Here is a 14,771-nt window from a genome sequence, read left to right as displayed (position 1 = left end):
TAGAGGTAAAACCTGTGACTCGGACCAGAGTGGGAAAACCACACCTGGTGTCCAAGAAATTAATTCCAGATGTGCTGAGAAGCAGGAAAACCTGGAACTCGAGAAAAGCCAGCCAACAGAAACACTCATTTTTCTACATTAATTCACCCACAAGCCAGGCGCGAGCACTAAAGGGACTGAGGTGGGAGTCATTTGAGGCCAGGATTTTGATCCCTACCTGGGCAGCAGAGCAAGACTCCACCTCAAGGAAAGAACTAAAGTAAATAAGATAAAAAAAATCAACAAACTAGACAACAAACTAGAAGCACTTTATAAATGAGGTCCACTAGACATTTTAAAAATAATAATTTAAATTTTATATAGATCTTGATAGAAAGTGGGCGAGAGAGAAGGATGCAGAAAGGAAGTCTATATTTCCAATTTATTCACTGAAGCTAGCAAAACTTTGGTGACAAATTGGTGAAGGAGAATTAGAAAAATGGACATTATAGATGGATCTCACTAATGAACATAGACGCAAGAGCCCAGAAGAGTTGGCACTGGAGCTCCCACGGTGGCTCAGAGGATCGAGGTGCTGGCCACTAAGCCTCGTGTCTGACGTCAGTCACAAGCAATACCTGACGGGAGGAGAGAACCAGCTAACACAGGTTGGCCTCTGGCCGCCACAGGCGTGGTCATGGCTCTCAAGTTCACAAACACGCATGCAATAAAAAGCAAATAAATGTCATTTTAAAAATTTAATTAGGAAACAAAAAACATGGAGCTCCTGAAATATTGGTGTAAAGTACAACAGGGACATCTGTCACTGTGACTCATTACACAGCTGGGAAATGGAATATAGACATCCTCAACAGATATTAAAAAACAAAACAAATAACAGTAAAAAATCAGTTGTCTTCCCAACCCACATATGTAAATCTCTGAGTGATATTTGAAAAAAATAATGACTTTTAAATCCCAGAAGACATCGCTGAAACCCACCCAAACGTCATACTTGTCAGTGACTTGGAGAAAAAATGTTCCATTTATAAAAAATTTAGGACCATCCCAGAATGCCTGCCACCACTTCTGCTTAACTGTTACAGAGGTTCCAACCACACAGTAAGACAGGAAAAACAATAAACAAAGGGTGGGGTGTGGGGAGGGGGAGAGGGAGGAAGGGAGGGAGGGAAAGAGGGAGGGAGGGAAGGAAGGAGGGAGGGAGAGGTTACCACCCACTCTGTTTGTTCATTTACATAGATGCCAATTTATTTCCCATAAATCATGAATAAGTGCAAGGTTTTGGCACTTTGGAAATCTATGTGTTGATGTATACCAGGTCAGAGAATTAGAAACATTGTATGATACCATTTAAAATAATAACCAAATTACGAAATACCTAAAGATCATCACTAAGGAGTTTATAAAATTTTCATGAAGAAAGGCTTTAAACTTTACCAAGATCTAAATAAAGAACTCTGACCTTTTCCTGTTTATTTTAGTGCATACGTAGTGTGTGCGCATGTCTGTGTGCATGAAGCCTGTAGGTGAGTGGGAGGGCTGAGGTCTACATTAGGTGTTTCCTTCCACCTTATTCTTTGAGGTAGGGTCTCTCACTGAACCTGGAGCTCACCCATTCAGCTAAACTGGCTGGCCAGCACGCCCCAGGAGCCTTCCTGCCCCATGTCCCCAGCACCTGGATTGCAAGCAAGAGAACTGCCCACTTCCCAATGGTGCTGGGGATAGAATTAGAATTCAAGTCCTCATGTTTGCCTGACACCAGCTTTACCAGCTGAGCTACCTCCCCAACCTGAGCTATGACCTTTCATGAAAAACAAAAATCTCAAAAATGCTGACTTTTATGTAAATCGATCTAAAACATCAGTGTAATTTCAAGTGATAGCTTAATCTCTTTTATTAAACTTGGCAACTTGCTTCTAAAAATGTGTGTGGGAGAACAAGATACTAGGGATGCCAGTGCCAAGTCTGAAGGGAAACAGACCATGGATTCACTGTTCCCAGGGCTACGAATTGGATCCGGACTTCCCACATTCAGTCCCTGTGATCCCTGCTTACACTGCTGGGAGGTGATGTGACCTTTAGAAAAGGAATGGGGGGGGGGTCTTCCAGTTCACTGGGGAGATTCTTGACAGGAATAGAGGGACCCTAGCCTCTCTTCCTCTCTCCTAAACATGAGGTAAAAACTGGCTTAATTCACAGTGAACTCCTATGGTGATGTCTCCACACAGGCCCAAAGCGATGAGGTCATGCAACCCTGGAACCAAATTGTGAGCCTCACAAAACCTTCCCCTTTGTAAGGTGATTCTCTTAGATGTTTGTTATAAAAACAGCTAACACATTTGGATTCAGCTACCTGGGAGCAACCATGACCTAAAAATATTAAATGGAAATTTGCAAAACTAAGCAGTTTCTACGTTGTAAATGTTGTAAGGTTTATTATTATAACAGCTTGAGTCCATATTTCCAACATCTATGTAAGAAGCCAGGCACACCTGTAACCCAAGCAGGGATTGAGGAGGCAGGTTACAGAGACAAAAGTGTCACAGGGGCTTGCTGGTCAACCAGCCTAGCTAAACCAACGGTGAGCCAGAGTCGGTGAGAAACTCTTGTCTTGATAGAGTCTTGGTGGAGACTTTAGAGCCGGACACTCAAAGTCCTCCCCTGGCCTCTGCATCCTCTCTGCATGTGCAAACATGGGCACAACACCTTCACACACACATGCACACACACACACATACAAAAACTCTTAAAATATGTTTAAGAAAGGGTAGCTAAGATAACATCGTCATCACACCATACTCCAGAGGGGGTGGGGGGTGGCGAATTCTCTCAGAGGCCAGGAGAATGGGTCATTGTGCACTATGGAAGGGATGGCTAATGTGGAGCATGGCATTGACACAGACAAAAGGAAACTAGGCTGTCCTGGGGGCTCCTGAGCCAGGGGACAGGACCCATGTTGGGGCATCGGAGACATTGCTTGCTATCGGTGTCTGAGGGAGGCATGGGCCAGGATGCATCTGTATATTTCAGGCTTCTGCGTCAACATGGGACAGGACTGTGCACAGCGAAGGCAAGGAAATGTCAAATCCCTGTGGACATGGGTAGGAGACAGCCATGATGCAATGCCTGAGAATGCAGCCATGGATCTAACCTAATCCCCGGAGTCGTGTGCTAACAACATCTTTAGGATGAAGAAATGGACCATTTGTGGATTCATGGTTTAATGGCTCATCACAGGAGTGACTTCAATATAAAATCAAACCCTCTGGTACACCTGTTCTGTCTTAAATGGGATAGTTTTGGCTGTCGGATACGGTATAAGTCCTTCACCATAGCTAAGCAAAGGCAGGCACCGCGCTCTTTGACTAGGGGCCAAATAAGACCATATGTTTCATGAGTTACACGGTCCCAGGTATTTCATGAAAGCTACAGAACTCAGATCAAGACACATGCAGAAGGCAGACAAATACGTGGGCTAGGCATGAGCAGCAGGTGCTCTTGGCCACCAAGGAAGGATGAGACTCTACAGAGAACCCACGAGGGCCTCCCTGGCAACCGAGCAGCCTTTACCTAGGGATCTGTCTACTTTTCAGATAGGTCAGTGGGCTGATCCGTGTATGCACAACCATGCCAGGGACACTGAAGAACATGGCATCGCCAGGTTTTTCTTCCTTAATACGAGGGGGGGGGGGAAGACATCTGGAACGGGTTTTCTTCTTAACACAATTCAAAGCCAGTTCACACCCGTGACTCCCACAGTGTATGGAGGGAGCCCTCAACCAATCATCACACCTGCCAGTCACACTAAGACAACGAGAGAAAGGGCACAGCAGAGTCACCCCAATGGTGAGAATAAAGGACCTGGATGGCTTCAGTGGTGCCGTGGCTGCTTGTGTGGTACTCTTCCCAGGGCTTCCCAGGGTACCCAAAGAATCCTGAGGAAGGCGGGTGTGAGGCATAGGGCTAAATCGGAAACTTTGCCCAACACCCACTGTTACCATCCGCCTCAGAATCAGTAACTACTGGGACCATCAGTAGGCGGCTGACTGCTTTCTTTTTCCCCCACAAATAGTAAAGAGCACAACCTTCAGGGCAGAGGCAGAGACCAAAACTCTGGTACTGAGTAGGTAACTTGGCAGCAGCCACCCCATCCCCTGGACCAGCCTGCAAAGGGTCCTTACTCCAGTCAGGGTCTCGCTCAGAGAAAGCAGATGGATTGCACGTATCCTCTGACGCTGGGCCTCCCAAGTCCTGCATGTACCAACGAGAGGACTCCTGGGTCTCTGAGTCCCGCGGATGAGCAAAATGGGGAGCTGGGGTAAAGCTGCAGGAAACTGGCCACAGACAGAACAAGCAGACCAAACTCAGCAACGAGAGCAGGGTGCTCTGAGACAGAAGCAGTTAAAGCAGGTAAGGTGTTAGAGGCGAAACATGGGAAAGGGAGTACGCAGGATTCAGACCAAGAACTGGAAAACGAACTCTAAGAATCGTCCGCGAAGCAGAAAAGACAAGGAGATGAATGTGGGGGAGAAAAGCAGCAACATGGGAATTAGAGGAAGAAAGGAGAGAAAAGGTGGGAGGACTGTGAACCTACAAATGAGGGACCTGATCCTCCATCCAAATGGCCCACAGGCATCATTAAAAACAAACACCCACTGAGACCTATCCAAATGTATGGTAGATTCCCGTGGAAAACGAAGATTCAAGAAGAAGAGTTACAGGTGAAGGCACAGGGATGCCCAGGCCTGTGATGTCATAGCCTCCCAAGTTCAGAGGAAATGACTCAGCAGGGGGTGAGGATGGAGCAGAGCCCCTCACAGGCTCGCTCAGAGTCATGCGTCATTTTCATTAAATCTTGAGAGGATGCGCCCCAGCAAAGCAAGAGAGAAAAGCATAAACAGACAGCCGGGGGGGGGGGGGGGGGCAGAATCAGAGACTCAATTAATGGGAGGCAGTAGCCAACGTCAGCCAGAGGGAGGTGGCTCCCAGGCCTGTGGTGTCAGGAAAGAGGGGACTCAGCAGAGCTGCGGAACCCTGGAGACAAAAGAAAGCCATTCAACTTTAAAAAGGAAGAAGGGGGGAGGGAGGGAAGGAAGGAAGGGGGGAGGAGGGAGGGAGGGAGGAAGGAAGGAAGGAAGGAAGGAAGGAATCTGAGGTCTAGAGAAAAGAAAATGAAAACCTAATCAAGAAAGTCTTGCCAGGGCTGTAGAGCTGGTTCAGTGATTAAGAGTGCTGGCTGCTCTTCCAGAGGACCTGGGTTCAATTCCTAGCACCCACACGGTGACTCACCATCGTCTATAACTCCAGTTCCAGGGACACCCTCTTCTGGCTTCCTGAGGTACCATGCATGCATGTACAGACTTACATGCAAACAACATACACATAAAATTAAATTTAAAATATATGTATATGTATATATATATATATTTTTTTTTTTTTTAAAAAAAGGAAACCCTGCGGAAGCACAGAAGTAAGGCACAGGCAGCAAAAATCCAGGCCAATGTGTCTCCATGCTCCTCCATGCCCTGTCCCGTGCTGGGACCTGCAGCCACAGTGACTCTAGACCAAGAAGCAGCCAGAAAGTGAGAGGCAATCACAAGAAGCAGCTGAGTCCCCACCCCCAGGGAAGCAGCCTCAGAAAGGTGCCCACTGGCCAGGTCTCTTACTCTCTTACTTTGAACGGGTAACAGATGGGACAGGCAGCTGAGGTCCCCGGGAAGGTGAGTAGATGTGGGAAGTCTGGGCACCCCTCTAGCATGTTCCTGGGCATCATCATCCCCAGAGGCCAGCTCAAGGAGAGGGGACCATAGGGACAGCCAGGGGCTGGGTGACCGCTAGAGTTACACCCAAAGGGAAGGATGTCTTCCCCAGACAGCCTCAAAAATTCGCAGACCTAAGACTACCCCAGTCCAGTGGACAGTGTAGCAGCTGCTTACCCTGGGCTTTGGTGATCAAAGATGGTACTCACTGAGTCTTACTGAGGGGTAGGAGGTGACACTATGCTGCCCCCTGAAAGGGACAAGGAATAGGGATATAAGAGAAAACGGAAAGACAGATGGGAGGGGTGAGAGGCAGGCAGAAGGAACTAAAAGAGCAGCAATTGTTGGAGACTGGAAAAATCAAGCATGACTTCTCAGGAGCCTCAGTGTCTGCATCTGAGTAATGGGCATGCTACCACCTCCTCACTGAGGAGTATCTGAGAGTATCTGAGAGTATCAGATCATGGAATTCACACAATGACACAGTGCTGTTTATGTCAAATAAATGTCCTCTGTTTTCTTCCCAGCCCCAAGCCTACAGCCTCCCTTCATGCTGGTGACCTACAGCAAACTTTCTGAAGGAGGCGGTACCAAAGAGGCCTTTCAGGAAGATCTAGGGCCCGGAAGAGGACGATTCAGAGAAGAGTCAAAACGAAAGCAGGGACCCAGGGATGCTGAATGTATGTATGTCTACACACGTGCATGTGTGCACGAGTGTGACCTGTGCAGATGTGTACATATGTGAACATGCCATAGTGTGTTTGTATCTGGTGTGTGTGGCCCCGGCCCCAGCCACAGGAGGTAAATGTGGAGAAGATAAAACCCTCAGGGTCTTGATGACCCTGACTGCTCCTGCGGCCCCTCCCCTTGAGCTGATCTCTGGTCTGTCCCAGTGTAAAGTTAGTGGTACCCAGGAAGTCCTACATGGATGCCAGAACTCCTACCCTGTCTCTTCTGCCAGAGACCCTTAGATTGGCCACAGTTGCCTTCCTTACCTATTTCCAGCTCAAGCCAGGATGAGGGGTCAGTGGGAACCAGCACTGAAGGACACTGCCAATCTGAGCAAGGGATACACAGCTACTTAGTGTCCCTGATTCTAGTCCCCCACCTGCTTCTAGGACCAGGGCTGCCACTGCTGCCGGTTCCTGGCCTTGGGCGGGGGCTAAGAAGGATACCCAGGTAGGTAGATGTGAGTCCTGAAATCCGAGCAAGAGATGGCACACAGGGGGACCTCCAGGCCATCTGGATGTCTTGGCCTGCCCATGCCACACCCAGGATTAGATTGAACGTAGGGTATAAATTTAGGCTTTGCTGAGGGCAAACTCAAGAACTTAGTGCCAGCGGGCAGGACTGGGGTAGGCACTCGGAAGAGTCAGGAGGGCCTTTGCTGCTGGCCTCAACTGAATCTTCGAGCCCTGCGATGTCCCCACCTTCACCATGGCAGGCCTGGCTCAGCCAACCTTGAGTCACCAAGACCTGGGGGGAGGGGCAGTCAGCGGTCAAGTGTGGATCCAGGACCCTGGCTGGGCTCAGGTGTAGAGCAACAAACACTACGACATCAGGAGGGCCTAGGGAGTCTCTCACTGCTCCTGCTGATGACCGTGGGAAGCTCTGTCCTTGGGCCTAAGAGCCCTGGTTTTGCCCATAGGGAACACGTGGGACCTCTGCACACCACAAATCACATGTTCGTTTGCCAGCTCAGTGACCCAGGCCCGTCACTCTCCACTGAGTCCCATTCCCGTTCTTGGAGAGATGAGCTCTGCCCAAAGGCTTGGCCAGGGTACCGTTTTTTGTGCAGAATGATCCTCCTTGAATAATCTTTTGCTGCGGCCGGTCAGATTCACCCGCTACCCTGTCTTTGCTGCCCCCCCCCCCAAACCCAGCACAAAGCCCATAGGAGTATTGCCCAACATTCGCAGAGCACACAATCAGCCTAAGAGACAGAAAACTGGGCACAGAACAGGCTGGATCCTGAGACACCCCCCTCACCCCACTGGCCTGGACCTGGATACTGCTCAGCCATTCATCAGTTTTGGCTTTGCGGAGAGCCCAGACCTCCACCTGTCTGAGGCTAGTGCAGTCTGCAGGCTCCATGCTCCATCTGAGTAGGGCATCAGGGGGCATGGCAAGAGAGGCATCCAGCCCAAGCGGTGCCCAGTGGAGGAGCCCCCACGGTCATAAGGCAAGCTCCCACACAGGGACCTCCTAAGGCAGTCTCTCTGACTCGTGGCCCACAAACCAAGAAGGACAACCTGTCCTTCAGATCCATCCTCACTACAGGAGGAAGCAACTAGTTGGGATCCCTGCCTTGGAAACTGGGCCCTCCCAGGCTTCACACCCAGAGGACACAGCCCTCTGCCAGAGAAGACTTGAATGTTGACTCCACCCACCAAAAGCAAGGAACCTCCAGGGGACCAGATTTGTGCAGAGCTAGAGCCGACTTGAGGTCTACCTTGGACCCTGCAGCACCCCTCATGCTGGTGCCCCGCACGTGCCCTGCCCACCCGCTCCTCACAGCCTGACCAGGGCAGGTGGCCAGCCACACCTGCAAAATGGCCGCCGCAGGTGCGTCCCCAGCCCCCGAACCTCACAGCTTCCCTGCAGCCCGCGCTGCCTCCTTAGACAGAGGCGCTTGGCACGTTGCTCTGACAGCCGCCTTCGGCCAGCTCGGTGTGACCGTGTCTTCCGCAGGAGCCTGCGCTGAGTCTGTGGGTCCCCGGGATTGGACTAGCACCAGCCCTGAACGCAGCAGGAACTCTCCGCACCTCCTCCTCCTCCCGCAGCCGCGTGACCCAATCCGCTTACCCTAGCAGGGCTTTAATCCCAGCAATGCGGTCCCCTTTTAGGTAGGCTAGCCTCTGGGGGACGGGTATTCTGGCCTCTGGGGAAAAGTCCCCATTCCTGGGGACGTGGGCGCGCATCGGGTCCGCGCCCGGGCGACGTCGCGCCGGCGCCCAGCAGGCCCCATGACTTGGCAATCCCTCTCTCCCCTCCCCCTCCCTCGCCTGCGGCCCCCATCAACCTGCACCTCACTGCACCTCAGACCCTTCCTCTCCCTCTCAGCCCAAATGCGGTCCCTGCCCCTTCGGGAGCAGAGGGCGGTGGCCTTCCCCTAGGAAGCAGTAGGAGCAAGGAGTGGCTTAACGAGGGAGTGCGAGGGTCTTCCCTGGCAATGTTCCTAGAGTCAACCAATGCCAGACGCCTGGGGACCTCTACTAGCCCAGACGACGCGTCCCTCGGCCCCCTTCCTCCAGCCGGGGGCCACACCTGTTACTGGGGCGCCGGCTTAGTAGCCTCTAGGCGTGTCTACGGGTGGTTCCTCCCGCGCTGTCTTTCTGGAAGGGAAATGGGGTCTCTGGAGGGAGGGGCATCGGGAGCAATAGGAGTGATGGGCAGTCACCAAGTGCACATTAAGCCGGTGGCCTGGCCGTGGCGCCGCATCCCCCGCCCCGCCCTCCCGCCCGCCTGTTTTGCTGTCGCCGCCAGCATCTGCCCTCCCCCATCCACCGGGGACCAGAGCGGCTGCCCCGCGCACCTTCCCCTAGGGCCTAGATCTACAGCCGCGCCCGGTCCGGACGCCCCGCAGCCTTATCCTGATCCCTACTCCCCTCCCCTCTTCTCTGCCTCCCCTCCCCCGCAGATCCGTCGCATCCCTCTGGGTAGCCTCTCTGCAGTGCAGGAATACAGGGGGAAAGGAGTCTGAATAAATCTGCTGGTCCCTCTCGCTGGCGACCTCCGCCCACATGGGCCAAGGATCGCGCGACAGCAAAGGAGTCTTTTCTGAGGGCCTTGAAAAGCTTCTCAGGGAGCACCAACACCCCTGAATTCGCCTCTTTGTTCTTCGAAGAGGCGGAGGAAGGTCGGGGGAAGGGAAGCCACAGCTCTAAGCCCGCGCTTCGGGCTGCGACAAGGACATTGGCGTCGGCCCGGAATCCACCACCCGATGCACACTTAGTGTGGGTGCCGGATGCTACAGACAGGTGCAGGATGATGAACGCGGAGGATGAATGAGGATGGTGACAAGCCGGCGGGCGGTAGCCTTACCTCTCAGGCGTCACTGGCGGCGGCCCCTCATGGGCATCGGCATCGGCGAGGGTCCCCGAGCCTGGAACTAATGCTGCTTGCTGGCTGCTCCTGGTGCTGTGACGGTGGCGCCGCGTGACGAGCTCAGTGCCCCCCGGCCCGGCCCTCCCCGAGCCCCTCCCGATGCGCTGGTTGGCTGCGCGCTGCGTCCGAGCCTCAGCCGCCAGCTGGTTTGTCGCGCGCGGGGAGAGGGACGGGCGTAGCGGCCGCAGAAGAGATGAGGTTGGAGCGGGAGGGGGCTGGGACTGAGGCTGGGCTGTGACATCACCAGTGAGGGGTGGGGGACAGACGCCCGGATTCGGATGCAGCAGCCCCTAGCTCAGCACTGCCTTTCACTCTCAGAGAGGGGCTCGGTAGCGCCCAGCGGAACCTGCCTGCAGACTCCTTACTGTTTTCAATTGAAATCATAAAAACTGTAAAACATCCACCTGCTGGGCCCGGGAACATCATCACAGGTGCCTCGTAGAGGGACAAGAAAAGAACCCACTGGGTGTGGGGTTGGGGTGCTTCTTTCCCTAAAGAAGGTATGTAGGGCGGGCTAGGGTTCTGGACTCCAGAGAATTAACAGGTGAGTCTTAAAATCGCTTCTGGTGCCTGGGCCAGATCACCAGAGGGAAGTCAGAGCATTGCAGGGTGTGCTGCTAATAGGATGACGCCACAGGCGGCGGACTGACCCGCATCTCCTTCCCTCGGGTGGAGACCTCCATCCTTGACTCCCTATTCCATGGGTCATAGGCTGTCATCACACACTATCACTTCGGTCTGAATTCCCTGGACCTCAACCCGCATGCTTCCCTAGATCTTCAACGGCAAACCCGGCCTTCAAGGACTCGCCTCTGTTTTCCTATTTCAGTCGGGGTTGACTGGCAGCTTGATGCACATGGGGCCAACCGCAGCCCAGGATTGAGTAACTCTGACAGGGCCTCTGGTCAGCTCACCCACCAAGACTCCCCGCACTGCGGTGGTGGGTGAGATGACGTCATACGACCATGAAACTAGGGCTCCAGGCTTCCTGGCCAAAGAGCCCCTGCCGGCAACATCCCCTGCTCCCCGGCAGTTGCTGGGCTCTGTAAATTGTTAGCCATTTAATCCACAGCAACCTGAGGGAGGCGGTGCTCCACCTTAGTTTGCAAGATCCCGGTTGGTAGCCTGGGCCCAGACCCTCCATCTTCTGGTAGATACTACCCCCACTCCCACCAGGCCCCTCAAAAGCCAGGGGAAAGCTTCCCACTCCCCTTCTTGTTCTCCAGTATTACCCAAATAAGATACTGGACAACTGTAGACAATATGGCTAATAGGCAGTTGATCTTCAAGGAAGTCAGGACCAGAAAGTCATGGTGATGACGACTCAGTTTTCGCTTGTTAATCCCCGCAAAGTCTACAGCTCTCCAGGCAACTGAGCTTTTTCTAAGCATTCATTTCTTTGAGTTTTTGAGTTGCTAACATGAGGTTTAAGAAGGTATACTGTTCATCACAGTGGGAAGATGTTCTCCTGGGAGGACGTGACCAGGAGCCTAAGGCAGCCGGTCACATGGTGTCCACGGTCACCGTGAGTCCACAGTCACATCGTGTCCACAGTCGGGAAGCAGAGAGAGATGACTGCTGGGACGGATTAACGTTCTCTGTTTTCCTCAGTTCGGGACCACAGCCCATGAGATGGTGCTGCCCACATTTAGGGGTTTTCTCCCCTCAATTAAGCCTTTCTGGAAACACCTCACTGACAAAGTCCGCATTGTGTCTATTGGTGATGTTAAATCCAGCCAACTTGAAGACTGACCACCACACTGTTGGTTTCTGGATCTCTTTTTTTCCATATATATATATTTCTTCCATTTGGGTGTGTGGTATGTGGTATGCATTTATGAGTGAGACCACATGTGTGTGCAAGTACATTGTATGTGTGCACATGCATGTAGCAGCCAGAGGCTGACACTGTGTCTCTTTCTTGGCCTCCCACCTTACTATTGAGGCAAGGTCTCTCAAGCAAACCCTGAGCTTGCCGATTTGGCAAATCTATCTATCCAACTCTATGCAGATATTCCTGCCTCCATCTCCCAAGCAATGCCATTGCAGATGGTCTACCACACCTACCCAGTATTGACACAGGCCCTGGGGATCTGAACTCTGGTTCCTCGTGCCTTCAAAGCAAACGCCCATTGGGCCATTTCCCCAGGCCCGTTTCCTCTTTTCAATGTTTTTAAATATTGTCAGAAGTCCAGCTTTAGTTTTGTGAATCTTCACGGTTTCCCCTTTATTTTACTTATTCCTGTCCTCACCTGTTATTCCCTTCATGGGTCTTTAGATTCTGTTTGTAGCTCCCTCTAAGCCTTCAGTGTTCTAAGATTTCAGTTCTATTTAAAGCTACAGAACTTCTAAAGTCCTGCCTTGGACTGACATAACAAATTGGATCCTGTTTTTATGATCATTCTGATCTAAAAGTTCGTCTCCCTAATGACCTCTCGAATAATTTTACTTTCCAGAAGTGTTTGTAATCTTTTGTTACCACCTTCCAATTAAACCTCATTACATTACAAAGTATGTTTGGTCAAAGTTCTGGCCAGAAGTAAATGTATGTTTGTGTGTGCATCATATGAACTCAGGAGCCCAAGGAGACAAAAGGGGACATTGGATCACCTAGGACTGGAGTTTCAGAGGGCTGCAAGCTTCCATGTGGGTACTGAGAACTGAAGCCTGGTTCTCTCTACGCAGTCAATGCTCTTAACAACTGAGCCGCTTCAGACCCTGGTAGTTTGTTGTTGCTGTCATTTGTTTGTCTGGGGCTTTGATATTTTTTGAGACAGAGTTTCTCTATGAAACCTTAGTTGTCCTAGAACTCACTCTGTAGACCAGGCTGGTCTCAAATTCACAGAGATCCACCTGCCTCTACCTCCCAAGTGCTGGGGTTAAAGACATGTGCCACCACTGCCCAGTCAATTTTTGGAACTTTTAAGTCTGCTTTGTTTCTATCTTTAATTCTAACCTAATTCACTGTAATAATCACTTTTATCAAAAACCCGGTTTTAACACCATATTGAAAATGTCCATTAATTCAGTGGTGTTCTACTTTTTCTCACTGACTAATCTGAGTTTTCTTCTACTGAATTATTATTACTTTTATTTCATGGAAATGGCTTCAAACTTAAGACTCATTTTGATTTATCCCATATCCCAGTTTAAATTATTCTTTAAAAATTATATGTATATTTGAGTGTATGTACCTATTTGTGCAGGTGACTTAAGAGGCCAGAGGAGGGCATCGGATTCCCCGGAGATTACAGGCCATTGTGAGCCACCCAGTGTGGCTGCTGGGAACCCAGGTTCTCTGCAAGAGCAACAAGTGTTAACGGCTTAGCCACTTCTCCAGCCCCAACAAGTCTGTTTTGTGTGCTTGTTTGTTACTATAATAAAATATTTGCTGGGTGGTTGTTCATTTCCCGACCGCCCAGACCCAAAACAATCACCTAGAAACTCTATTAATTACAATATTACATGGCCTATTAGCTTATGCATATTTCTAGCTAACACATCTTAAATCAACCCATCTCTATTAATCTCATCACCAAGTTTCCAGCAGGCTCCACAGGGGCATCTGTCTCCTCTGGTAGCTACACAGCTTCTCACTGATTCCACCTTCTTTCTCCCAGCATTCAGTTTAGGTTTCCCACCTAGCTCTACTCTGCCCTATCACAGGTTAACGCAGCTTCTTTATTCATTAACCAGTAAATAACATATACAGACGGACTTCCTACATCAGGTGGGGGTGGCACACACTTTTAATCCCAGCACTGGGAGGTAGAGGCAGGTGAATCTCTGTGAATTAGAGACCAGCCTGATCTTTGGAGTGAGTTCTAGGACAGGTTCCAAAGCTACACAGAGAAATCCTGCCTCGAAAAAAAACTAAAAATTAAAAATAAAATATTTAAACAATGGACTTATAGAAGGAAAAAAATTCACTGTTAGCGGACAACTCTGGAGGTCCCAGGCCCAGTTATGGGGGACTGACTCCTGAGCCTTGGCCCTCTGGTGAAGGATGCAGATCCGCGTGTTGGAGCAAAGTGTTAATCCCACTGTCTTAAGGGTTTCCCACTAGGCTCCACCTTCTAGAGATCCATGCCCTCTCCCCACAGTGCTACCGGGGTCAGGTGTTTGTCTGGGCCGTCCAGGTACAGAGTACAGGACTCCCGCACCTTCAGAGGATGCATGTTCTCCGTGTTCACTTTCTGGGCATCACCTTGGTCTCTTCCCCATCACAGACACTGTTGAGTCTGTCTAGACTTATGGTCATGGCAAAAAACACATTTTTCCCCTGACTTCTTGCTTTAAACAGCAGGCTCACATTCTGAAATACTTGACCCTCTCTTATCGTCTCATTCTCCGTGTTTGCTTTGCGACTGGGTTTCCCTCAGCCCTGGCTGGTCTAGAATCTTCTATATAGCAGAGAGTGACCTTGAGCCTCTGATCTCCTTGCCTGGCTCCATACTTCTTGAATCTTTTTTTTTTTTTAAATCTACATTACTCATGAAATGTAAAGCACTCTAACATGGATCCTGGCTGGAAATTATTCTGAAGCCTCAGGAGGCAGGGGGATTGCAATATTTCCAGGTCAGCTTAGACTATACAGTGAGTCCCAGGCTAATTTCTCTATGGAGTGTGACTTTACCACATATGCACACACAGACTTTTACAAAGATGGAGGCAGGGCAGAAATACTGCTGACTGGATACTCAAAGAACATAGAAACATAAAATTAGAACAAAAGAGAAAACAGATTTAGAGTTAGAGAAACACGCTACACAAATAACTTGAAAATACATATGAAGTGAAGAGTTTTGTGAATAAATCAACTGAAGCCCAAACAGATGAGCCTCATGGAGGAAATGGACACATTCACAGAGAAGCACCCCCACAGACTTGGCCAGGAGAATGTCA

At 50.5% G+C, this 14,771-nt stretch overlaps 1 protein-coding gene across 11 annotated transcripts in view; it reads right to left on the bottom strand.

Moving 5' to 3' along the window:
• Positions 1 to 9,949, bottom strand: part of LOC121433523 (kinesin-like protein KIF1A) — an 87,520-nt gene extending 77,571 nt beyond the window's left edge. For all 11 annotated transcript variants that reach the window (XM_041631975.1, XM_041631976.1, XM_041631977.1 and 8 more), the window contains exon 1: positions 9,804 to 9,949. The gene's annotated coding sequence lies outside the window, so the exon portion shown is untranslated. The remainder of the gene's footprint in view (positions 1 to 9,803) is intronic.
• Between the last annotated feature and the right edge of the window lie 4,822 nt (positions 9,950 to 14,771).

The sequence above is a fragment of the Microtus oregoni genome, unplaced genomic scaffold (assembly GCF_018167655.1).
Source record: "Microtus oregoni isolate MIOR12 unplaced genomic scaffold, Mior012 000038F_ref0000394, whole genome shotgun sequence".
NCBI lineage: Eukaryota > Metazoa > Chordata > Mammalia > Rodentia > Cricetidae > Microtus > Microtus oregoni.
Note: the sequence above shows the minus strand (reverse complement) of the source record. Positions and strands in the feature narration are given on the sequence as shown.